Source organism: Ranitomeya variabilis, chromosome 2 (assembly GCF_051348905.1).
Source record: "Ranitomeya variabilis isolate aRanVar5 chromosome 2, aRanVar5.hap1, whole genome shotgun sequence".
Taxonomy (NCBI): Eukaryota; Metazoa; Chordata; class Amphibia; order Anura; family Dendrobatidae; genus Ranitomeya; species Ranitomeya variabilis.
The window spans coordinates 185,326,672-185,351,706 of NC_135233.1; the positions used below are offsets into that span (position 1 = coordinate 185,326,672).

The window sequence follows — 25,035 nt, forward strand, 5'->3', positions numbered from 1 at the left end:
TATTAGGCCGGTTTCACACGTCATTGTCTCCGGTACGTGTAGTGACAGTTTTCTCACGTACCGGAGACACTGACACACTCAAATGAATGGGTCTATGCACACGTCTCCGTGCTTTCACGGACCATGTGTAAGTGTTGAAAACACAGAGACATGTCCGTTTTTCTCCGGCAGCACGGTCCGCAAAGCGTCCCGCACACGTGCACACAGAGAACAGTGTGCACTCTCCTCCGTGTGCACGTACCGCCCGCAGGAGACAGTGCTACAGTAAGCGCTGTCCCCCCTGCGTGTGGTGCTGAAGGCACGTGGTACCGCTCATTACAGTGATATCGCTCACAGGACAAGCTGCCGGCGCTGAGAGGAGACATCGCGGGAGCTGGGTGAGTATTTCTCTGCAAGCGGGCGGGCGCACGGGGGGTGGGAGGCGGGAGGTGACCCCCAAAACTTTATTTTTAACAAAACAAAAACTTGATTTCTCATCTCTTCTCTCCTGCAGGGGAGAAGAGATGAATGCCGCCTTCAGCACCACACGCAGGGGACAGTGCTTACTATAGCGCTGTCTGTCCTGCACGGTCCGTGTGGTCCTCAGACGGCACAGGGGCGGCACACGGCTGCCGCACGTGTGCCACACTGATGTGTCACGTGAGCACACGGACAACTCCGGTACCGATTTCTCCGGTACCGGAATTATCTGGACGTGTGAGACTGGCCTCATGGAGTGGGTGCAGAAACGCAGCAGATCTGCACAAAGAATTGATATGACCCTTTTTTGAATCTGTTGCGTTTTCCGTGCAGATTTTTCTGCACCATTAGCACAGCATTTTTTTTTTGCCATTGATTTACATTGTACTGTAAATCACTTGCAGATCTGCAGCGTTTCTGTGCGGAAAAAAAAGCTGCAGATCTGCAGGAAATCTGCAACGTGTGCACATACACTAAAGAAGATGCTTCAAGGAAAAAATCACCAGGTTTTCCTGAAGAGTAGATAGAGATGGGCAGACACCTGGATGTTCGGGTCTGGCTGAACAGTTACAAAACATTCGGGTTCGGGTACCAGAACAGTACCCGAAGCTGGACCACATTCACTTGAACATCCAGTGTATGTCACGCTGTCATGTGCATGAAAGCGCAGCAAACACAGCTTCTGATCGGCGGTGAAATCAACACTGCCAGTCAGAGAGCCGCGGTTCCCACACTGTCAAATGACAGTGTTAGCACGCAGCTGTGATCAGAGGTATAAATTCACCTCCGGTCACTGGTGTTAGCTGATGGGACTACTGCTCCCATCAGCAGATGCTTGCTGCAGCTAATAAGGCCGGGGTCACACTTAGCGTAGGGAAATACGGTCCATTTTTTACAGGCGTAATACGCAGAAAAGTTCCTGAATAGTGATCCGTATTCAACGCGAGGATGCAATTTTTTCTCTAAAAATTATCGCTGTGTCATCCGTATGGCATCCGTAAGTCAAGATTTTCTTGCCGGCTTGCAAAATGGACATAGAATGGATCCAAGGGCTAAAATATTCGTGAGAACATGCACTATGCGCTAGATAGCTTAAAAGCTGGTAATTCAATTGCCGGCTTTTGCTATCTCCTTATCAAACCCGACAGGATATGAGACATCGTTTACATACAGTAAACTATTTCATATCCCTTATTTTTCACATAGTCCTCACTATTAATGTTAGAAGAGTCTGTGTTCAAAATTTGGTGGCTCTAAAATATTAAAATAAAAGGGTTAAATCATGGAATAAACTGGCGTCGGCTCCCGTGCAATTTTCTCCGCCAGAGTGGGAAAGCCAGTGACTGAGGGCAGATATTAATAGCCTAGAGAGGGACAATGGTTATTGCCCCCCCCCCCTGGCTAAAGACATCTGCCCCCAGCCACCCCAGAAGAGGCACATCTGTGAGATGCGCCTATTGTGGCACTTAGCGTCTCTCTTCCCACTCCCAAGTAGCGGTGGGATATGGGGTAATAAGGGGTTAATGTCACCTGTAAGGTGACATTAAGCCTGGTTAACAATGGAGAGTTGTCAATAAGACACCTATCCATTATTAATTCAATAGTAGTAAATGATTAATAATACACACACATTAAGAATAAAGTATTTTAACCCCTCTCTGACCTTAGACGTACTATCCCGTCGAGGTGACCTGGGCCTATCTGACCCTCGACGGGATAGTACGTCATATGCGATCGGCCTCGCTCACGGGGGGAGCGCAGCCGATCGCGGCCGGGTGTCAGCTGACTATCGCAGCTGACATCCGGCACTATGTGCCAGGAACGGTCACGGACCGCCCCCGGCACATTAACCCCCGGCACACTGCGATCAAACATGATCGCAGTGTTCCGGTGATATAGGGAAGCATCGCGCAGGGAGGGGGCTCCCTGCGTGCTTCCCTGAGACCACCGGAGCAACGCGATGAGATCGCGTTGCTCCGAGGGTCTCTTACCTCCTCCTCCCTGCAGCAGGTCCGGATCCAAAATGGCCGCGGCATCCGGGTCCTGCAGGGAGGTGGCTTCACAGCGCCTGCTCAGAGCAGGTGCCGGGAAGCCTGGAGCTGTGCACGTCAGATCGCCGATCTGACACAGTGCACGGCAAAGTGTCAGATCAGCGATCTTACACTATAACATGATGCCCCCTGTTGTGATTCGGTTTGTGGGCTCCCCCGGTGGTCTCTTGTGGTACTGGTGTCCTGCAAGCTTTGCCTGCTCAGTTCACCTGTTCCTATCAGGATGTGGGAGTATCCTATTTAACCTTGCTCCTTAGTCATTCTAATGCTGGCCATCAATGTATCCAGAGTGATTCTGTTGCATGTTCCTGCTCCCAGTTTTCTGCTCAGCTAAGTTGGACACTTTAGTCCTTAAGTCTATTTTTGTATGTTTTGTCCAGTTTGCACTTATGTGAATCTCTGCAGCTGGAAGCTCTTGTTGGGCTGAAATTACCACTCCAGTGGCATGAGTTGTCACATGAGTTAAGGTAATTTCAGGATGGTGTTTTGAAGGGTTTTGCAGCTGACCGCGAAGTCCTCTGTTGTATCTTTCTGCTATTTAGTTAGCGGGCCTCTCTCTGCTAAATCTGCTTTCATACTACGTGTGTCTTTTCATCTGCTCTCACCGTTATTATATGTGGGGGGCTGCTATCTCCTGTGGGGACATTCTCTGGAGGCAAGCCAGGAGTGTGTTTTCTTCTACCAGGGGTAGTTAGTTCTCCGGCTGGCGCGCGGCATCTAGAGACAACGCAGGAATGCCCCCTGGCTACTTCTAGTGTGGTGTGTAGGTTTAGCATCGCGGTCAGCTCTAGTTTCCATCACCCGAGAGCTTGTCCGTTTATTCTATGCTTCTGATGTTTCCTTGCCATTGGAAACCATAACAGTATGGCCAGACCAAATGTTTAATCTATAGGCTGAAGTAGGAGAGAAAAGGAACTGTGTGAAACCTTTTTTTTTTTTTTTTTTCCTTCCTCTGAAGTTGCACTCCAGTTCTAATTGCAGTCTCCTGTTTTCCTCTCCTCTTAACCCCTGAATGGCTCAGACTTTATCTGTTGAAATATGGATCCCCAGAGTCTGGCTACCAATTTGAATAATCTTGCCTCTAAAGTTCAGAATATACAAGATTTTTTGTTACATGCTCCTCGGTCTGAACCTAAAATTCCTATACCGGAGTTTTTTTCTGGAGATCGATCTTGTTTTCTAAATTTTAAATACAATTGTAAATTGTTTCTTTCGCTGAGATCTCATTCTGCTGGAGATCCTGCCCAGCAAGTAAAAATTGTTATTTCTTTACTGCGGGGTGACCCCCAAAATTGGGCATTTTCATTGGCACCAGGGGATCCTGCGTTGCTCAATGTGGATGCGTTTTTTCTGGCTTTGGGGTTGCTTTATGAGGAACCAAATTTGGAGATTCAGGCTGAGAAAGCCCTAATAGCCCTCTCTCAGGGGCAAGATGAAGCCGAAATATATTGCCAAAAATTTCGAAAATGGTCTGTGCTTACTCAGTGGAATGAGTGCGCTCTGGCGGCAATTTTCAGAGAAGGTCTCTCTGATGCTGTAAAAGACGTCATGGTGGGGTTTCCTGCGCCTACTGGTCTGAATGAGTCCATGACAATGGCAATTCAGATTGATCGGCGTTTACGGGAACGCAAACCCGTGCACCAGTTGGCGGTGTCTTCTGAAGAGGCACCACAGAGTATGCAATGTGATAGCTTTCTGTCCAGAAGCGAACGACAGATTTATAGGCGCAAAAATCATTTGTGCTTCTATTGTGGAAATTCTACTCATGTTATATCAGCATGCTCTAAACGAACAAAGAAAGTTGATAAATCCTCTGCTATTGGCACTTTGCAGTCCAAGTTTATTTTGTCTGTAACTCTAATTTGTTCGTTATCTTCTATTGTTGCGGATGCGTATGTGGATTCTGGCGCCGCTTTGAGTCTTATGGATTGGTCCTTTGCCAGGCGCTGTGGGTTTGATCTAGAGCCTCTGGAAGTTCCTATACCTTTAAAGGGTATTGATTCTACACCATTGGCTAGTAATAAACCACAATACTGGACACAAGTGACTATGCGTATGACTCCAGACCATCAAGAGGTGATTCGCTTCCTGGTACTGTATAATCTACATGATGTGTTGGTGCTGGGATTGCCATGGTTGCAAACTCATAACCCAGTCCTTGACTGGAAAACAATGTCTGTACTAAGCTGGGGATGTCAGGGAAATCATGGGGACACATCTTTGGTCTCCATTGCTTCATCTATTCCCTCTGAAATTCCTGAGTTTTTGTCTGATTATCGTGAGGTTTTTGAGGAATCTACTCTTAATTCTCTTCCTCCTCACAGAGATTGCGATTGCGCCATAGATTTGATCCCTGGCAGTAAATTTCCTAAGGGTCGTCTATTCAATCTGTCTGTACCTGAACATGCTGCCATGCGAGAGTATATTAGGGAGTCCTTGGAAAAGGGACATATTCGTCCTTCTTCGTCTCCTCTTGGAGCGGGGTTCTTTTTTGTAGCTAAAAGCGATGGTTCTTTGAGACCTTGTATTGATTATAGACTCTTGAATAAGATCACAGTAAAGTATCAGTATCCTTTGCCATTGCTGACAGATTTATTTGCTCGCATTGAGGGGGCGAAGTGGTTCTCTAAGATTGATCTTCGCGGTGCGTATAATTTGGTGCGAATTAAGCAGGGGGATGAGTGGAAAACCGCATTTAATACGCCCGAGGGCCATTTTGAGTATTTGGTGATGCCTTTTGGTCTGTCAAATGCCCCTTCGGTCTTTCAGTCTTTTATGCACAATATTTTCCGTGAATATCTGGATAAATTTATGATTGTGTATTTGGACGATATCTTGATTTTTTCGGATGACTGGGAATCTCATGTTCAACAAGTTAGGAGGGTTTTTCAGGTTTTGCGGACCAATTCTCTGTTTGTTAAAGGTTCAAAGTGTGTTTTTGGGGTTCAGAAGATTTCTTTTTTGGGGTACATTTTTTCCCCCTCTTCTATTGAGATGGATCCTGTGAAGGTTCGGGCTATTTGTGACTGGACGCAACCGACTTCTCTTAAGGGCCTTCAGAAATTTTTGGGCTTTGCTAACTTTTATCGTCGATTCATAACTGGTTTTTCTAGCGTTGTCAGGCCTTTGACTGATTTGACTAAAAGGGGTGCTGATGTTGCAGATTGGTCTCCTGCTGCTGTGGAGGCCTTTCGGGAGCTTAAGCGCCGTTTTTCTTCGGCTCCGGTGTTGTGCCAGCCTGATGTTTCTCTTCCTTTTCAGGTGGAAGTTGATGCTTCCGAGATCGGAGCGGGGGCGGTTTTGTCGCAGAAAAGTTCAGATTGTTCAGTGATGAGACCTTGTGCGTTCTTTTCTCGAAAATTTTCGCCCGCCGAGCGAAATTATGACGTCGGTAATCGGGAGCTTTTGGCGATGAAGTGGGCATTCGAGGAGTGGCGTCATTGGCTTGAGGGTGCTAAACATCAGGTGGTGGTCTTGACTGATCACAAAAATTTGATTTATCTTGAGTCGGCCAGACGTCTGAATCCTAGACAGGCGCGCTGGTCGTTGTTTTTCTCCCGGTTTAATTTTGTGGTTTCGTATCTGCCAGGTACTAAGAATGTGAAGGCGGATGCCCTTTCTAGGAGTTTTGAACCTGATTCCCCTGGTGATTCTAAACCTACAGGTATACTTAAGGATGGGGTGATATTGTCTGCTGTCTTCCCAGACCTGCGACGTGCTTTACAAGAGTTTCAGGCGGATCGGCCTGATCGTTGTCCGCCTGGTAGATTGTTTGTGCCGGATGAGTGGACCAATAGAGTCATCTCGGAGGTTCATTCTTCTGCGTTGGCAGGTCATCCGGGAATTTTTGGTACCAGAGATTTGGTGGCTAGGTCCTTCTGGTGGCCTTCCCTGTCTCGGGACGTGCGTACTTTTGTGCAGTCTTGCGATGTTTGTGCTCGGGCCAAGCCTTGTTGTTCTCGGGCTAGTGGGTTGTTGTTGCCCTTGCCTGTTCCTAAGAGGCCTTGGACACACATCTCTATGGATTTTATTTCTGATATCCCTGTTTCTCAGAAGATGTCCGTCATTTGGGTGGTGTGTGACCGCTTTTCTAAGATGGTTCATTTGGTGCCCTTGCCCAAGCTGCCTTCCTCATCTGAGTTGGTGCCCCTGTTTTTTCAGAATGTGGTTCGGCTGCATGGTATTCCAGAGAATATCGTTTCCGACAGGGGAACCCAGTTTGTGTCCAGATTTTGGCGGGCGTTTTGTGCCAGGATGGGCATTGATTTGTCTTTTTCGTCTGCATTTCATCCCCAGACAAATGGCCAGACGGAACGTACTAATCAGACCTTGGAGACTTATTTGAGGTGTTTCGTGTCTGCTGATCAGGATGACTGGGTCTCCTTTTTGCCGTTGGCTGAGTTTGCCCTTAATAATCGGGCCAGTTCTGCCACTTTGGTCTCCCCTTTCTTTTGCAATTCAGGGTTCCATCCTCGTTTTTCATCTGGTCAGGTGGAGTCTTTGGATTGTCCTGGAGTGGATACCATGGTGGATAGGTTGCATCGTATTTGGGGGCAGGTGGTGGACAATTTGGAGTTGTCCCAGGAGAAGACTCAACGTTTTGCTAATCGCCATCGTTGTGTTGGTCCTCGTCTTCGTGTTGGGGACTTGGTGTGGTTGTCCTCCCGTTTTGTCCCTATGAGGGTCTCTTCTCCTAAGTTTAAGCCTCGGTTCATCGGTCCTTATAAGATTTTGGAAATTCTTAACCCTGTGTCTTTTCGTTTGGACCTCCCAGCATCCTTTGCTATCCATAATGTCTTCCATCGGTCATTATTGCGGAGGTATGAGGTACCACTTGTGCCTTCTGTTGAGCCTCCTGCTCCTGTGCTGGTTGAGGGTGAATTGGAGTACGTGGTGGAGAAAATCTTGGACTCTCGTGTTTCCAGACGGAGACTTCAATATCTGGTGAAATGGAAGGGCTACGGTCAAGAGGATAATTCTTGGGTTACAGCTTCTGATGTTCATGCTTCTGATTTGGTCCGTGCCTTTCATAGGGCTCATCCAGATCGCCCTGGTGGTTCTTGTGAGGGTTCGGTGCCCCCTCCTTAAGGGGGGGGTACTGTTGTGATTCGGTTCGTGGGCTCCCCCGGTGGTCTCTTGTGGTACTGGTGTCCTGCAAGCTTTGCCTTCTCAGTTCACCTGTTCCTATCAGGATGTGGGAGTATCCTATTTAACCTTGCTCCTTAGTCATTCTAATGCTGGCCATCAATGTATCCAGAGTGATTCTGTTGCATGTTCCTGCTCCCAGTTTTCTGCTCAGCTAAGTTGGACACTTTAGTCCTTAAGTCTATTTTTGTATGTTTTGTCCAGTTTGCACTTATGTGAATCTCTGCAGCTGGAAGCTCTTGTTGGGCTGAAATTACCACTCCAGTGGCATGAGTTGTCACATGAGTTAAGGTAATTTCAGGATGGTGTTTTGAAGGGTTTTGCAGCTGACCGCGAAGTCCTCTGTTGTATCTTTCTGCTATTTAGTTAGCGGGCCTCTCTCTGCTAAATCTGCTTTCATACTACGTGTGTCTTTTCATCTGCTCTCACCGTTATTATATGTGGGGGGCTGCTATCTCCTGTGGGGACATTCTCTGGAGGCAAGCCAGGACTGTGTTTTCTTCTACCAGGGGTAGTTAGTTCTCCGGCTGGCGCGCGGCATCTAGAGACAACGCAGGAATGCCCCCTGGCTACTTCTAGTGTGGTGTGTAGGTTTAGCATCGCGGTCAGCTCTAGTTTCCATCACCCGAGAGCTTGTCCATTTATTCTATGCTTCTGATGTTTCCTTGCCATTGGAAACCATAACAGCCCCCCCCCCCCCATGGGGCGATTTTATAGTGTAAAAAAAAAAATTCACATGTGTAAAAAAAATAAAAAAAAAATTCCCCCCAAAAAAATGCAAAAAAAAAAATATTGTTCCTATAAATACATTTCTTTATCTAAATAAAAAAAAACAATAAAAGTTCACATAATTAGTATTGCCGCGTCCGTAGCGACCCGACCTATAAAACTGTCCCACTAGTTAACCCCTTTAGTGAACACCGTAAAAATAAAATAAAAACGAGGCAAAATACAACGCTTTATTATCATACCGCCAAACAAAAAAGTGGAATAACCAAAAGACAGATACAAATAACTATGGTACCGCTGAAAACGTCATCTTGTCCCGCAAAAAACGAGCCGCCATACAGCATCATCAAAGAAAAAATAAAAAAGTTATAGTCCTCAGAAAAAAGCAATGCAAAAATAATTATTTTTTCTATAAAATAGTTTTTATCGTATAAAAGCGCCAAAACATTAAAAAATGATATAAATGAGGTATCGCTGTAATCGTACTGACCCGAAGAATAAAACTGCTTTATCCATTTTACCAAACGCAGAACGGTATAAAAGCCTCCCCCCAAAGAAATTCATGAACAGCTGGTTTTTGGTCATTCTGCCTCACAAAAATCGGAATAAAAAGCGATCAAAAAATGTCACAAGCCCGAAAATATTACCAATAAAAACGTCAACTCGTCCCGCAAAAAACAAGACCTCACATGACTCTGTGGACAAAAAAAATGGAAAATTGTGTGACGGCTGCCAATCATAAAAATCTGCTAAAAAACCCGCTATAAAAGTAAATCAAACCCCCCTTCATCACCCCCTTAGCTAGCGAAAAATAGAAAAAATGTATTTATTTCCATTTTCCCATTAGGGTTAGGGCTAGGGTTAGGGTTGGGGCTAGGGTTAAGGCTACAGTTAGGGTTGGGGCTAAAGTTAGGGTTTGGATTACATTTACGGTTGGGAATAGGGTTGGGATTAGGGTTAGGGGTGTGTCAGGGTTAGGGGTGTGGTTAGGGTTATGGCTGCGATTAGGGTTAGGGATGTGTTGGGGTTAGGGTTGTGGTTAGGATTGGGATTAGGGGTGTGTTGGGGTTAGGGTCATGGTTGGGATTAAGGTTAGGGGTGTGTTGAGGTTAGGGTTGGAGTTAGAATTGGGGGGTTTCCACTGTTTAGGCACATCAGGGGCTTTCCAAACTGTTGTGAATTCCGCTCTTGGGCTCCCTCCAGTGGTTGTAAGTAGCACTTTTGTGAATTCTGCTCTTAGGCTCCCTCCTGTGGTTGAGTGGTATAGCTGCTTCTTGGATTTAGCATTAGCAGCTGCTTCCACTGATCGTCTTTCTGGCTCGGCTATTTTAGTCTGGCCTTAGCCCTCAATCAATGCCAGTTGCCAATTGTTCCTGCTTGGAGCCACTGCTCTTTTGGATTTCCCTGACACTCTGTCCAGTTCAGCAAAGATAAGTCCTTGCTTGTCCTTTTGCAGTCCATTTGTTGTGGACTTTATTGTTCAGCACATTCTATGTTTTGCTCATTTGTTCAGCTTATCAGTATGGATCTATTTAGCTAAGCTGGAAGCTCTGGGCTGCAGATTTTGCCCTCCACACCTTTAGTCAGGTGTGGGGATTTTTGCATATCTCTGCGGTGGACTTTTTCTAGTTTTTATTACTGACTGCACAGTGTTCTTTCCTTACTATGTATATAGCTAGAAGTGGCCTCCTTTGCTAAATCTTGTTTCATACTACGTATGTCATTTCCTTCTCCTCTCAGTCAATATTTGTGGGGGGCTATCCTATCCTTTGGGGATTTTCTCTGAGGCAAGATAGCTTTCCTGTTTCTACCTTTAGGGGTAGCTAGTTCTCCGGCTGTGACGAGGTGTCCAGGGAGTGACAGGAACATCCCACGGCTACTGCTAGTGTTGTGTTAAGATCAGGAACTGCGGTCAGTATAGTTACCACCTGCTCAGAGCTAGTCGCATGTCGCGCCTAAATTACCAGTCCATAACACCAAACGTGACATGGTGTCCGATCCAGCCAATTCTGCGTTGAAAAAGTAAAACGGTGCTCCTTCCCTTCTGAGCTCTGATGTGTGCCCAAACAGTGGTGTTCTCCCACATATGAGGTATCAGAATACTCAGAGTCAGGAAAATTTGCACAACAACTTTTGGGGTCCAATTTCTTCTGATACCCTTGTGAAAAAACAAAATTGGGTCTAAAAAATCATTTTTGTGGGAAAAAAAGATTTTTTATCTTCACGGCTCTGCGTTATAAACTTTAGTGAAACACTTGTGGGTTCAAAGTTCTCACAACACATCTAGATAAGTTCCTTGGGGGTCTAGTTTCCAATATGTCACTTGTGCGTGGTTTCTACTGTTTAGACACATCAGTGGCTCTGCAAACGCAATGTGACGCCTGCAGATCATTCCATCAAAGTCTGCATTCCAAAACGGCGCTCCTTCCCTTCCGAGCTCTGCCATGCACCCTAACGGTGGTTCCCCCCCATATATTGGGTATCAGCATACTCAACATAAATTGCACAACAACTTTTGGGGTCCAAATTCTCCTTGGGGGCGAAAAGATCATTTTTGTATAAAAAAAAAATATGATTTTTTTTTATCTTTACAGCTCTACATTATAAACTTCTGTGAAGCACTTGGGGGTTCAAAGTGCTCACCACACATCTAGTTAAGTTCCTTAGGGGCTCTACTTTCCAAAATGGTGTAACTTGTTGGGGGTTTCCACTGTTTAGACACATCAGGGGCTCTCCAAATGCAACATGGCGTCCGATCTCAATTCCAGCCAATTTTGCATTGAAAAGTCAAACTGCACTCCATCCCTTCTGAGCTCTGCCATGCGCCCAAACAGTGGTTTACCCCCACATATGGGATATCAGTGTACTCAGGACAAATTGCACAACAACTTTTGACATGGAGAAGGACTTGGGGATTCTAGTTAATGACAAACTTACCTGGAGCAGCCAGTGCCAGGCAGTGGCTGTCAAGGCAAACAGGATCATGGGGTGCATTAAAAGAGGTCTGGTACACATGATGAGAGTATTATACTGCCTCTATACAAATCCCTGGTTAGGCCACACATGGAGTACTGTGTACAGTTTTGGGCACTGGTGCTCAGGAAGGATATAATGGAACTACATCGAGTACAAAGGAGGGCAACAAAATTCATAAAGGGGATGCCGGAACTACAATACTCAGAGAGATTAGAAAAATTAGGATATAAGGGAACAATACAAATATTTCTCTGAGGATCTGTTTATACCAAGGAAGATGATGATCACAAGGGGGCATTTTCTGCATCTGGAGGAGAGATGGTTTTTCCACCGATTGTGAGGCAGTGACTGGCATTGTTGTAAATCGCCGTTATGTGTCACAGAAGAGGAGATCTTCTGTGCTGTAAGCCAGAAATGTTGCTCTGGGACCTGTAGTTCTATGAGCTTTGTTTTGTTTATAATGGAGGCTTACAGGGTTAGTCGGAGAGCTGAGTGGGACTGGCTAACCACACACACCTCCCACCTATGGGGGTGGTTTCAGCTACATAATGTGACCATGGTTTGAGTCACATGGTCTATGAAGTTAAGGTCCTGCAAGAGGACAGGCCTGTGTGTTGGAAGGTCCTATGAATGGATGGACTTCCTGAATAGCACATGGAGAGACCATGTACCTGGAAGACCTCTGTGGTGGAAGGTCCCTCCTGAAGAGCACAGGGTGAGACCATGTGTGTGCAGAGGCTGTGACAGCACTGCGTTCCGGAAGCTACCGACCTTCTGAGGGTCTGGAACTGTCAGGAGTGCCCTGGTCACAAGGACGGTGATCCCAGTAAGGCAGCTTCCCTGGGAGGGAGGATTGACAAGGGTCAGCGTGTGGAGAAGGAGCTCCTGTAAGATAACTCCAGACAAGGGGGTTATGGTAACGGCAGACAAGTAACTGCTATTGGAACAGACTGTTAGCCTATTGTGTTCCGTGGACAGTAATGAACTGTTCGGCGTGCGGTCACCCACAGTAACTGGACAAAGAGGTCCGGCGTGTTTAGGGACTGCAAGTTAAAGCCGTTTACTATGAAGTGCTGTGGACTGTGTTAAGCTTATGATAACATGGCCTCAAGCAGGTTTATGAGTGCTAAATTAACCGCATAGACTGTTTGCAGTGAGAAAACATTACTGTGTGCTTTCATCCCGTTGCCAAGTGAGTGTCCCCCAACACATGCAGTAAGCTGAACCCCTACAGTGGGTAAGCTGCTAAGCCCCAAAGTAGGGATGAAAAATGCAGGCAGGCACTATAGGGAATCTGGAACCACAGGTTCAGATATGACCGGCTGAGGAACAGAAAGGAACTTGCAGGTGCAGTCAGGACCAGGTGTTAAGACAGATGGGTGCTGGCAGGTGCGATTAGGACCGGTTTATGGACAGAAGAGCTAAGAGAGGTACGAGCAGACAGGCACAGACAGATAATAGCCGGTGGGTACAGGGTAGACAAGCAGACAAACGGACCTAGGGAACCTGACAACTAGTAAGCATGCAAGGCAAACTAACAACATAGCTCAGTGTCATGATTCCCAATGGCAGGGAAACATCAGAACACAAAAATAACGGTCGAGCTCTGGGTGATGGAATCTCGAGCTGACCGTGAGCTAAATCTACCACACAACTAATAGTAGCCAGGGAGCATACCTACGACTTCCTAGATGCCACACGCCAGCCGGAGGACTAACTACGCCTGGTAGAGGAAGGAACAGACCTGGCTTACCTCTAGGGAAATACCCCAAAAGATGATAGCAGCCCCCCACATGTAATAACGGTGAGTTAAGAGGAAAAGACATACACAGTACGAAAGTAGATTTAGCAAAGAGAGGTCCACTTACTAGATAGCAGAAGGATACAAAAGAGGACTTCACGGTCAACTGAAAACCCTTTCAAAAAACCATCCTGAAATTACTTTAAGACTCCTGTGTCAACTCATGACACAGGAGTGGCAATTTCAGCCCGCAAGAGCTTCCAGCTACAGAGAATAACAAAAACTGCAAACTGGACAAAAGATACAAAACAAAAGGACAAAGTCCACTTAGCTGATCAGCCGACTAGTAGCAGGAACATGCAACCGAAGGCTCTGGTTACAATGATGACCGGCAAGGAAATGACTGGAGAGCAAGGCTAAATAGGAAACTCCCAAACAGTGATGGGAGCAGGTGAACTGAGACAGCAAAGCACACACAAGTCACCAGTACCACCAGCAACCACCAGGGGAGCCCAAAAAGCGGATTCACAACAGCTCAGGCAACTTCATATTGGAGGAGAAGCCTTAAATAAAAGGTGTCACCCAGCTTTAGGTTGGAAATACCTTAGGTTGATGAGTGTGGTCCCTTTAGGATGGAGGGAGCATGTGAGTGCGCCCTTTAAGCATAGTTCCAGGTCCTACAACTGAACCTTGGTGGACACCGACACATAGGGGGCAAGATGAGGAGGTGGTGTGTGAGTGGGAGACACTGAGTGTCCTGTCTGTTAGGTGCAAAGAGATCCAACAAACGGTTAAGTCTGTAATGTCAACAGATCAGAATGTCTGTAGTAAGAGGGAATGGTCCATTGTGTCAAAGACAGATGCCAGGTCCAAGAAAAGGAGGAGTACAAACTTGCATTGCTTTCATTTGGTGTTTAGTAGGTCGTTGGTGACTTTAGTCAGGGCAGTATCAGTGGAATGGTGCAGTCTTAAGTCAGATTGTATGCAGTCAAAGAGGGAGCAAGAGGAGAGGTGGGAGGACAGTCCAAAATGGACATGTTGTTCCAGTAGTTTGGTGGCATAGGGGAGAAATGATATGGGGCGATAGGTAGTGTAAGATAGCGCTTACTGCATGTGTTGGGGGACACTCACTTAGCAACGGGATTCAGTCACACGGGCACTTTTTTTCACAAACCAGTCCATCCCGTATTTTATGCAGCATAAACCAGGTCATGCACAGTTCATTATATATATTTTATATGGCTTCAACTCACAGTTCACTAAACATGCCAGACTTCTCACTTTGTCCAATTACCATGGGTGACCGTACGCCGAACAGTTCATCAATATCCATGGAACACAACAAGCACCAAAAGTCTGTTCCCCTGGCAGATACTTCTTTGCTGTTATGATAGCCCTCTTCCCTGGTGTTACCTTTCTGGAGCTCCTGCTCCACATGCTGACCTACCGCCAGTCCTCTCTCTCGCAGGGAAGCTGCCGACCTGGGATCACCATCCTGGACAATGCCTTGCTCCCTAGGCCACCTGACAATCCAGATCCTCAGATGGGCTGTAGCTCCCTCAGTGCAGTGCCGTTGCAAAATCTGCCTCCACTCCTTCCCATGTGCTCTTCAGGAATCCTACTCCCAGAACTTCCAACACAGGTTGTGCTATTCAGGAAGCCTACTCCCAGGACTTCCAACACAGGCCACTCAGTGCGCTATTCAGGATGTCTGTCCCTACCTGGGACTGTCCAACACACAAGTGTCTCAGTGCGCTTAACAGAGATCCGGTCCTACTCCCAGGATCTCCCAACACACCAGTCTTCAGATCCACGGCCTCCCATTGTGCTATTCAGGGATCCAGTCCACACTCAGGACCTCCCAAACACACAAGCTGTCCAGGATCTACACAGTCTCCATTACAGAGACCACTCAGGTCCATACACAAGAACCACTACCGACTCCATTGCAGAGCCCACTACAGACTCCATTGTAGAGCCCACTACAGACCATGTGACCCACACCCTGGTCACATTATGTAGTTGTAACCACTCCCATAGATGGGTGGTGTGTGTGTGGCTAGTTCAACCCGCCCAGATGTCTTAACTAGCCCTGTAAGCCTCCCTTGACTATTATTATATATACACTTGTGGGACAACGGGTCCCATAACAACAACATTACTTCAGGCTTACAGCGCACTCTGTCTTCGACATATATAGGCCACTTACAACTCTGCCAGTCCCTGTTTTACAATCATTATAACCATAGACACACCTCCATGCATATCCTGAGAAGCACACACAGTGCCCCCCTAGCTGCAACAGGGGTCACTGCAACACAGCAGACACAGAGGATGGGTCAAGGGTGGGCTTTTTGAGGATGGGTGTGATTGAGGTATGCTTCAAGCAGGATGGAAGACATAAGTTAGTGACAGGTTGAAGAAGTGTGTTATGCTTGTGATGAAGACTGTGTTAAAATTTGGAATGAAGTGGGTTGTTATTGTGTCACGTTCACAGGTGGTGAGGCAAAGTATTCAGATGAGAGGAGAGGGAAGGGGGAACTGGTGGATGCAGGAAAGAATTGAAAGTACTGAATAGCTGTTGAGGGTTGTGAGACAGGTATGATATGAGGGATGAGAAGTCGGTTTGTTTTGCTTCAGTCAGAATTTCTGCAGCATTTTTACAACTGTTAGCTTTGTAAATGAGGGCCAGAAAGAACATGTGTTCCAGTAGATAGCAAGTGCTGCATCAAGTGGTCTCTGCTCTTCTTCCTCCACCTTAACATCACACACAGTATAATCCTCAGTGGTGGCATCCCAATTAACCTTTTTTTCCTCACATGACAACTCACCAAGCACCCAACTGATTGTGGGGAACCACAGATAGGCCATTCTGCAGAGCTATCCACACATTCTATTCCATAGGTATCAGAGGTCTGCGCTAAACATTCACAGAGTCAAGTTTAGGAAATCTGCAAATGTATGTAGAAAAGCCGCGGAGACACCATCACGTGTTTCTCAACGCAAGCAATGAATAGCCAGGTCTTTCACCAGGAAGCAACAACCACGGGAAGGGCAGCATCCAATAAAGAAAAACCACCTATGCCAAAACATGGTATCCATCCACAGACAGCTGTTTCGGGGTATGTGCCCCTCATCAGTGTGGAGTAGGAAACTGGCTATTAGGAGCAGTGCCTAGTGAAAAGACTATAAACATAGGGATGAATGACCTCGGGGAGATCAAAACATCCAACACCGCGGAGACACCATCATGTGTTTCTCAACGCAGTGATCCAGAACACTGCCCCATCCCTAAAGGGAAATATGCAAATGCATGTAGAAAAGCCGCGGAGACACCATCACGTGTTTCTCAACGCAAGCAATGAATAGCCAGGTCTTTCACCAGGAAGGAACAACCACGGGAAGGGCAGCATCCAATAAAGGAAAACCACCTATGCCAAAACATGGTATCCATCCACAGACAGCTGTTTTGGGGTATTTGCCCCTCATCAGTGTGGAGTAGGAAACGGGCTTTAGGGATGGGGGCAGTGTTCTGGATCACTGCGTTGAGAAACACATGATGGTGTCTCCGCGATGTTGGATGTTTTGATCTCCCCGAGGTCATTCATCCCTATGTTTATAGTCTTTTCACTAGGCACTGCTCCTAATAGCCAGTTTCCTACTCCACACTGATGAGGGGCAAATACCCCGAAACAGCTGTCTGTGGATGGATACCATGTTTTGGCATAGGTGGTTTTCCTTTATTGGATGCTGCCCTTCCCGTGGATGTTCCTTCCTGGTGAAAGACCTGGCTATTCATTGCTTGCGTTGAGAAACACGTGATGGTGTCTCCGTGGCTTTTCTACATGCATTTGCATATTTCCCTTTAGGGATGGGGGCAGTGTTCTGGATCACTGCGTTGAGAAACACATGATGGTGTCTCCGCGGTGTTGGATGTTTTGATCTCCCCGAGGTCATTCATCCCTATGTTTATAGTCTTTTCACTAGGCACTGCTCCTAATAGCCAGTTTCCTACTCCACACTGATGAGGGGCAAATACCCCGAAACAGCTGTCTGTGGATGGATACCATGTTTTGGCATAGCTGGTTTTCCTTTATTGGATGCTGCCCTTCCCGTGGTTGTTCCTTCCTGGTGAAAGACCTGGCTATTCATTGCTTGCATTGAGAAACACGTGATGGTGTCTCTGCGGCTTTTCTACATGCATTTGCACATTTCCCTTTAGGGATGGGGGCAGTGTTCTGGATCACTGCGTTGAGAAACACATGATGGTGTCTCCGCGGTGTTGGATGTTTTGATCTCCCCGAGGTCATTCATCCCTATGTTTATAAAGTATAGGAAATCATCTGCACAGATGGAAATTTTGTTTCAAAACTTAGATCTGTGGCCGGACGAAGTTTTGTCAGAGCATAAACCAAACCCTCTTCAACAAATGTTAACGCCGTTGGGTGAAGATGATCCATTTGTGATGAGACTCAGATATTTGAGGCGCCCGCAGACTGTACTTTGCTTTCAAGGCAGGAGGGTGACTCTCAGGGCGAGGACTGGGAGAACATAGAGGATGATGAGGTAGTAGATCACACTTATTGTAAACCCCGAGGCATGCAGCTGAGTAGCTCAGCAGAGGAGGAGGATGAAGATGAGGTTACGTACACACAGAGTTATGCAATCACGACAGCCAATGCATCCTGAGGTCCAACTCTTGCAGTGGACAGCATCGTTCGCAGTTATGAAGTTGCCCAGCTTGGGTTTTTTGTTTGCATATTTGCAAAAATCTTAAAAATCATACTGTCAACTTTTTTAAAAACAACCTAGTAGAGTAAAAAAATGAAATAATTTCAGTACTACATGAATGACCTGCCACATGCGTGATCAACATGCATTAATCTGGGAATGTCATTGTGCTAAAATTCAGACTAGTGGGTCTCGTCAACCACCGTCCACTCCATCAACCACATCTCTCCTGATTCTTCCTCCTCCCTCACAGTGGAAAGTGTTGTCACACAAGTCTGTGGCCAAAGAACCTCCACTTGTTTACCCTCCACTGATGGGGTGGTTGATAGCCTGTCAGCTAATATGGAATGGGACATGTCTGCTGTTTTTGACTGATCTTACCTACCAAGCACACCCCTATATTTCTCAATCTACCGTAACATCCCCGCCTGCACCTCTCTCACAGTCCAGCAGCTTGTCTTGTTCACCCTACTCCACCCTGTGTCGACCCAAAGAGAAAAACCCCAACAAAAGGTCAAATGACAATAGAACAATAATAGAGATTACAATTAAAATACCTTCATTTAGTAGCCGTACATAGCACTACAGGCACAAGAGGTGCCCGCACAAATAGTAACACATGATTTATATAGATAAAAAAATAAGATATAGTAAAATATAACACCATATATTTAAATTAGAGACCACCACATCAGGTCAAATTGCTAAAGAGATTATACTAGCAAAATATATACTATATTATCAAAACAAAGCCACAAATAATAGTAAAAAATCATCTATAGAACAGCAAAAATAGCCAGTGATAAAGAATGAAAGTTAAAAAATGTGAAAAAAATTACAAATCACAATGGCTGCACACTAGGTAACAGTGCAAATGCTATGTTAAAAAAACAAATGACTAATAACTCCAAACAATGTGTATATTACAATGAACTACATAGTAGTAAAAGGTGAGGAACCAGTTTCTTTTTTTAAAGTCCGGGGTCGGCCGCCCGCCCGCCCACTCACCCACCTCCTTGACATCATACTCACCCTCCTCCAGCGGTGCCTGCAACTCCGATGGTCTCAGCGCCGACAGCTCTTCCTGTGCTCAGTGGTCACGTGGTACTGCTCATTAAGGTGATGAATATGGACGCAATTCCACTCCCATAGGCGTGGGCCCATATTCATTACTTTAATGAGCAGTACCATGTGACGGCTCAACACTGGAAGGAGCTATAGACCCCGGGATGAAGCAGGAAAGTGCAGAGACCGTGCCAGGAGGGTGAGTATAACAGGTGAGGGTGAGCAATGCGATATTCACCTGTCCCCGTTCCACTGCTAGGCTGTGTCTTTCACGTCCTCTGGCTGTGACGTTCAGGTCAGAACAGTCACTGAAGAGACCCGGAAGAAACAGCGGCACGCGGCGGTGGAATGGGGACAGGTGAATATCGCAAGTGTCGGGGGCCTCTGGCACCTGGCCCCCATAGCGCGCCGGTGTCCACGTCTGCTCAGGACACAGGCATCTGGCCAGGTGAGTATGTAATTTTTTTTACTTAAACGCAGCAACAGCATAAGGGGCACATTATTCTATGGCGCATCTTATGGGGCCATCAACCTTTATGGAGCAGCATATGGGGCATATTATTCTATGAAGCATCTTATGGGGCCATTATTAACCTTTATGGAGCAGCATATGGGTCATATTATTCTATGGAGCATCTTATGGGGCCATTATTAACCTTTGTGCAGCATTATATGGGGCATATTATTCAATGGAGCATCTTATGGGGCCATCATTAACCTTTTATGCAGCTTTATATGGGGCATATTTTAATATGGAGCATCTTATGGGGCCAGTATTAACCTTTGTGCAGCATTATATGGGGCATATTTTTTGTATGGAGCATCTTATGGGGCCCATCATGAACTTTATGGAGCATTATATGGGGCGTATTTTGCATGGAGTATCTTATGGGGCTCCTGATTCAATGGATATTCAAAAACATTTAACCTATTGATGTCTCAACTAATTTTACTTTTATTAGTATCTATTTTTATTTTTCAAATTTACCAGTAGCTGCTGCATTTCCCACCCTAGGCTTATACTCGAGTCAATAAGTTTTCCCAGTTTTTTGTGGCAAAATTAGGGGTCTCGGCTTATACTCGGGTCGGCTTATACTCGAGTATATACGGTAATTCTCATGTTTTTATTTGTTAGGAGCATTAAAGGGAATGTCCATGTTTGTAATGAGTCTGCAGTCATTCGATGTGACTGCAGACTTCTGAATTCTCACAGTGCGCACTGCACGCTGTCAGGATTCTCTCGTGCTGGCGATTTACATACATGCGGTCATGCGCTGAGTAGACATGTGTGACCACACTCAATGAAAATGAACTAAGTGAGGCCGGGCACGTCTAGTCGGAATGTGGTCAGAGGTATACAATCACATGCTTGTGTTGACATGACTGTCCACCGGCAAGGGAGAATCCTAAAAGTGTGCAGTGCATTAGTTGTGAGAATTCAGAAGCCTGCGATGTCAGGATTCAGCTCTGCAGGTTCCAGTAGTCATCACGTGGACACTCATATGCAATTTTCATACTTGTGGTTCTGTGAGAACGAGCTTCTCTTCCTGCTTCTCTCAGTTTTTCACTGAACATTGAGAGCATTAGGGAGATGAGTTTGTGGATACATGACTAAGTGTGCAAATCGCATATGTCCTTGGGAAGGGGGGGGAGCCAAAATGAATTCTTGCCCTGGGTGCCAGAAAACCTAGATACACCTCTGCCGGTATGCTACTGCGAGCGGTGATTACCGATGGAGGGATGTCTGTGCACAGTGCAGCACAGGCAGTGAGGCAGGGACTGAGGGTGTGCACAGAGAGAGAATGGAGACCCAGAGACTGCCCATCCCAGTCTACGCCATAGCTTGGAGCCCTCATTATCATAGGAATATGTCAATTATTAAATTGTTTTTCTAAAGCTTTATAGTGTAGTTTTAGGTCAGAGAGGAATGGTTAGGGATGAGCTAGCATGCTGCAAGGACAGGTGGTGATGGCTACTTGCGGACATCTGTGCACTTGCGGTTTGGCACTTGCGGTGAGACAAAAAAACACTGCTAGCAGCATTTTCTTTCCATCGCCGCAAGTACCACATTTGCCAGATTGCGGCAAAACCACAAGTGCCGCACATGTCCGCAAGTCCCATAGGGAATGAATAAGGCCGAACGCAGTGTTGCCGTAAGTGATCCGCTATGTGGCAGATGCGGAAAAACTGCTGGATCTGCTGCAAAAGGCTACTTTCACATCAGTGATTTTTGCCAAAGTCACTGCTGATAGTGTCATACCCATCAATGGGGAGGCAGCACTAAAAGTGCCTAGGGCAGCATAAACTAACTATGGCCCTGAACATTGCCACCTCTCTGAATTATTGTGTCAAAATGCACATACATAAAAAAAATACAGTGTTTCTTCTATGCTATGAGAGGGCAATGCATAAATAAATTTAAATAGCTATATCAAGATACATGCACATAAAAAGATACAGTCTTTATATTGAGCAATGTGGCAGGGCTTGCACAACATCGGGACTATATACCTGCATATTAAGCCATAACACAAAGTGCCCTCAGGATATCACAATTATATTGCAGTCATGCAACAAAAAAACTTTCCGACCACCCCATGCCATACACATATTACCTGGGTCTAAAAATGCTCTGCCTGGTGGCACGCTGAACCTTCATGGCCGAATTGTGTCATTTTCTGGACGACAGGGGCCAGCTGAGAGCTATTCGCTACTAAGAACACAGCGCTTGTTTGTGTATGGCTCATTGAATGTGATCTCTGTGATTATTGCAAGGCCACTCCAATCTGTTGGCCACAGAAATGCCATATGGATACAGACGGTTTCCGAAAACTGATGGCCGTCGCAATCCCCCCCCAATACCAGTTGTCCTGGCACCAAAAAAATCTATGTCTGCCAGGGTGCATTTAAACAATGACACCTGGACGAGCAAGCATTGGCAGGGGAATTACAGCTAGATGACTGGGCAATGGGTGACTCCGGTTGCTGAAAGGACATTCGTAGAAGGGTCTGCTCCACAAGTTTTGCAATACCCAAGGCTTGCAGGACACTTGGTGAAGGAAAAATAAACAACTACGCATCATAAGATGGATAATTAACCCCTTAGTGACAGAGCCAATTTGGTACTTAATGACCAGGCCAATTTTTACAATTCTGATTTCAATGTAGAATTGGCTGGAATTGAGATTGGACGCCATGTCGCGTTTGGAGAGCCCCTGATGTGCCTAAACAGTGGAAACCCCCCACAAGTGACCCCATTTTGGAAACTAGACCCCTTAAGGAACTTAACTAGATGTGTGGTGAGCACTCTTAACCCCCAGGTGCTTTTCAGAAGTTTATAACGTAGAGCCGTGAAAATAAAAAATCAAATTTTTTCTACAAAAATGATCTTTTTGCCCCAAAATTTTTATTTTGACAAGGGTAATAGGAGAAATTAGACCACAAAATTTGTTGTGCAATTTCTCCTGAATACGTCGATACCCCATATGTGGGGGTAAACCACTGTTTGGGCGCACCGCAGAGCTTGGAAGAGAAGGAGTGCCGTTTTACTTTTTCAATGTAGAATTGGCTGGAATTAAGATCGGACACCATGTCGCGTTTGGAGAGCCCCTGATGTGCCTAAACAGTAGAAACCCCCCACAAGTGACCCCATTTTGGAAACTAGACCGCTTAAGGAACTTATCTAGATGTGTGGTGAGCACTTTAAACCCCCAAGTGCTTCACAGAAATGTATAAAGTAGAGCCGTGAAAATAAAAAATCCTTTTTTTTTCCCTCAAAAATGATTTTTTAGCCTGCAATTTTTTATTTTCTCAAGGGTAACAGGAGAAATTGGACCCCAAAATATATTGTGCAATTTATGCTGAGTAGGCTGATACCCCATATGTTGGGGTAAACCACTGTTTGGTCTCATGGCACAGCTCGGAAGGGAAGGAGCGCCGTTTTGGAATGCAGACTTTGATAGAATGGTCTGCGGGCGTTATGTTGCGTTTGCAGAGCCCCTGATGTACCTAAACAGTAGAAACCCCCCACAAGTGACCCCATTTTGGAAACTAGACCCCCCCAAGGAACTTATCTAGATGTGTGGTGAGAACTTTGAATGCCCAAGTGCTTCACAGAAGTTTATAATGCAGAGTCGTGAAAATAAAAATAAATTTTTTTTACCACAAAAAGATTTTTAAGCCCCAAAATTTTTATTTTGACAAGGGTAACAATAGAAATTGGACCCCAAAAGTTGTTGTCCAATTTGTCCTGTGTACACTGATACCCCATGTGTGGGGGGACCACTGTTTGAGGGCATGGCAGAGCTCGGAAGGGAAGGAACGCCATTTTGGAATGCAGACTTTGATAGAATGGTCTGCGGGCATTATGTTGCGTTTGCAGAGACCCTGATGTACCTAAACAGTAGAAACCCCCCACAAGTGACCCCATTTTGGAAACTAGAGCCCACAGGGAACTTATCTAGATGTGTGGTGAGAACTTTGAATGCCCAAGTGCTTCACAGACGTTTATAATGCAGAGTTGTGAAAATAAAAAATATTTTTTTTTCCACAAAAAAGATTTTTTAGCCCCCAAGTTTTTATTTTCACAAGGGTAACAGGAGAAATTGTACCCCAAAAGTTGTTGTCCAATTTATCCCGAGTACGCTGATGCCCCATATGTGGGGGTAAACCAGTTTGGGTGCACGGCAGAGCTCGGAAGGGAGGGAGCACCATTTGACTTTTTGAGCGCAAAACTGGCTGTGGCGTTTAGAGACCCCCTGATGTACCTAAACAGTGGAAACCCCCCAAATCTAACTCCAACCCTAACCCCAACACACCCCTAAGGCTTCTTTCACACTTCAGTTGTTTGGCGTCAGTCAGCTCCGACATAGTGACGGATCGACGGATCCGTCACAATTGTTGAGAAAACGGTTCTAACGGATCCGTTTTTTTGACGGATCCGTTACTTGTGGGTTGTCTGGGAAAAGTATCTACTTTTTGGAGCATGCGCAATTGAAAAAGCGGATTGGGGCGACGGATCCGCCGAAATGACGGTAACGACGGATCCGTCGCCCATAGGCGGCCATTCTATGGAATGACGAACGCGACGGATCCGTCGCGAACCGCCATTTCGGCGCAGACAAAAAACGTTACGATGGCCGTCAATGTCTAGATGACGTCCACCAAATCTCGATGGATCCGTCGCATGGCGGATGGAACGGACGACCATCCGCCACAATCCGCCGCTAATGCATGTCTATGGGAAAATAGCGGATCCGCCCAAAAAAAATGGCGGATCCGCTATTTGACGAAAATGGCGGTTTCAGACTGACGCCAAAAGACTGAAGTGTGAAAGAGGCCTAACCCTAATGCCAACCCGATCCATAATCCTAATCACAACCCTAAGGATAATCGCAACCCTAACCCCAAAACAACCATAACCCTAATCAGAACCCTAAATCCAACACACCCCTAATCCTAATCTCAACCCTAACCTCAAACCTAACCCTAATCCCAATACACCCCTAATCCCAACTCTATCCTTAACCCTAATCCCAAACCTAACCCTAATCCCAAAAGTAACCCTCATGCCAACCCTAATCCAAACCCTAATCCCAACTCTAACCCTAACTTTAGCCGCAACCCTAGTCCTAACTTTAGCCCCAACCCTAAATTTAGCCCTAAATTTAGCCCCAGCCCCAACCCTAACCCTAACTTTAGCCCCAACCCTAACCCTAAATTTAGCCCCAACCATAACCCTAACCCTAATTTTAGCCCCAACTCCTCTCTCCTGCCGGCCGGCAGATGGCAGCAAAGAGCGGGCGCACTGTGCATGCGCCCGCCATTTTCTTTCCATAGGAAGAAGCCGGCGGGCAGGAGGGGACGCAGGAGGACCCAGGGACACCGGTAAGTATGATAGGGTCCCCGAATTCCCCTATTTCTCTGTCCTCTGATGTGCGATCACATCAGAGGACAGAGAATTACACATCGATTTTTTTTTTTTGCGGTCGCCGGTAAACAGTTAATTACCGGCGATCGCAAAACAGGGGTTGGTAAAAACCGAACCCGATCATGTTCTTTGGGGTTTCGGCTACCTCCCGGGTGCCGGCTGGCGGGCGCACTATGCGCCCGCCATTTTTTTGAAGAAGATGGCGGCGC

The 25,035-nt window shown here is 46.2% G+C and overlaps 1 protein-coding gene across 1 annotated transcript in view; it reads right to left on the minus strand.

The window, feature by feature from the left end:
* The window catches only part of SERAC1 (serine active site containing 1), a 398,196-nt gene that overhangs the window by 183,243 nt on the left and 189,918 nt on the right, over positions 1–25,035 (minus strand). The window lies entirely within an intron of this gene.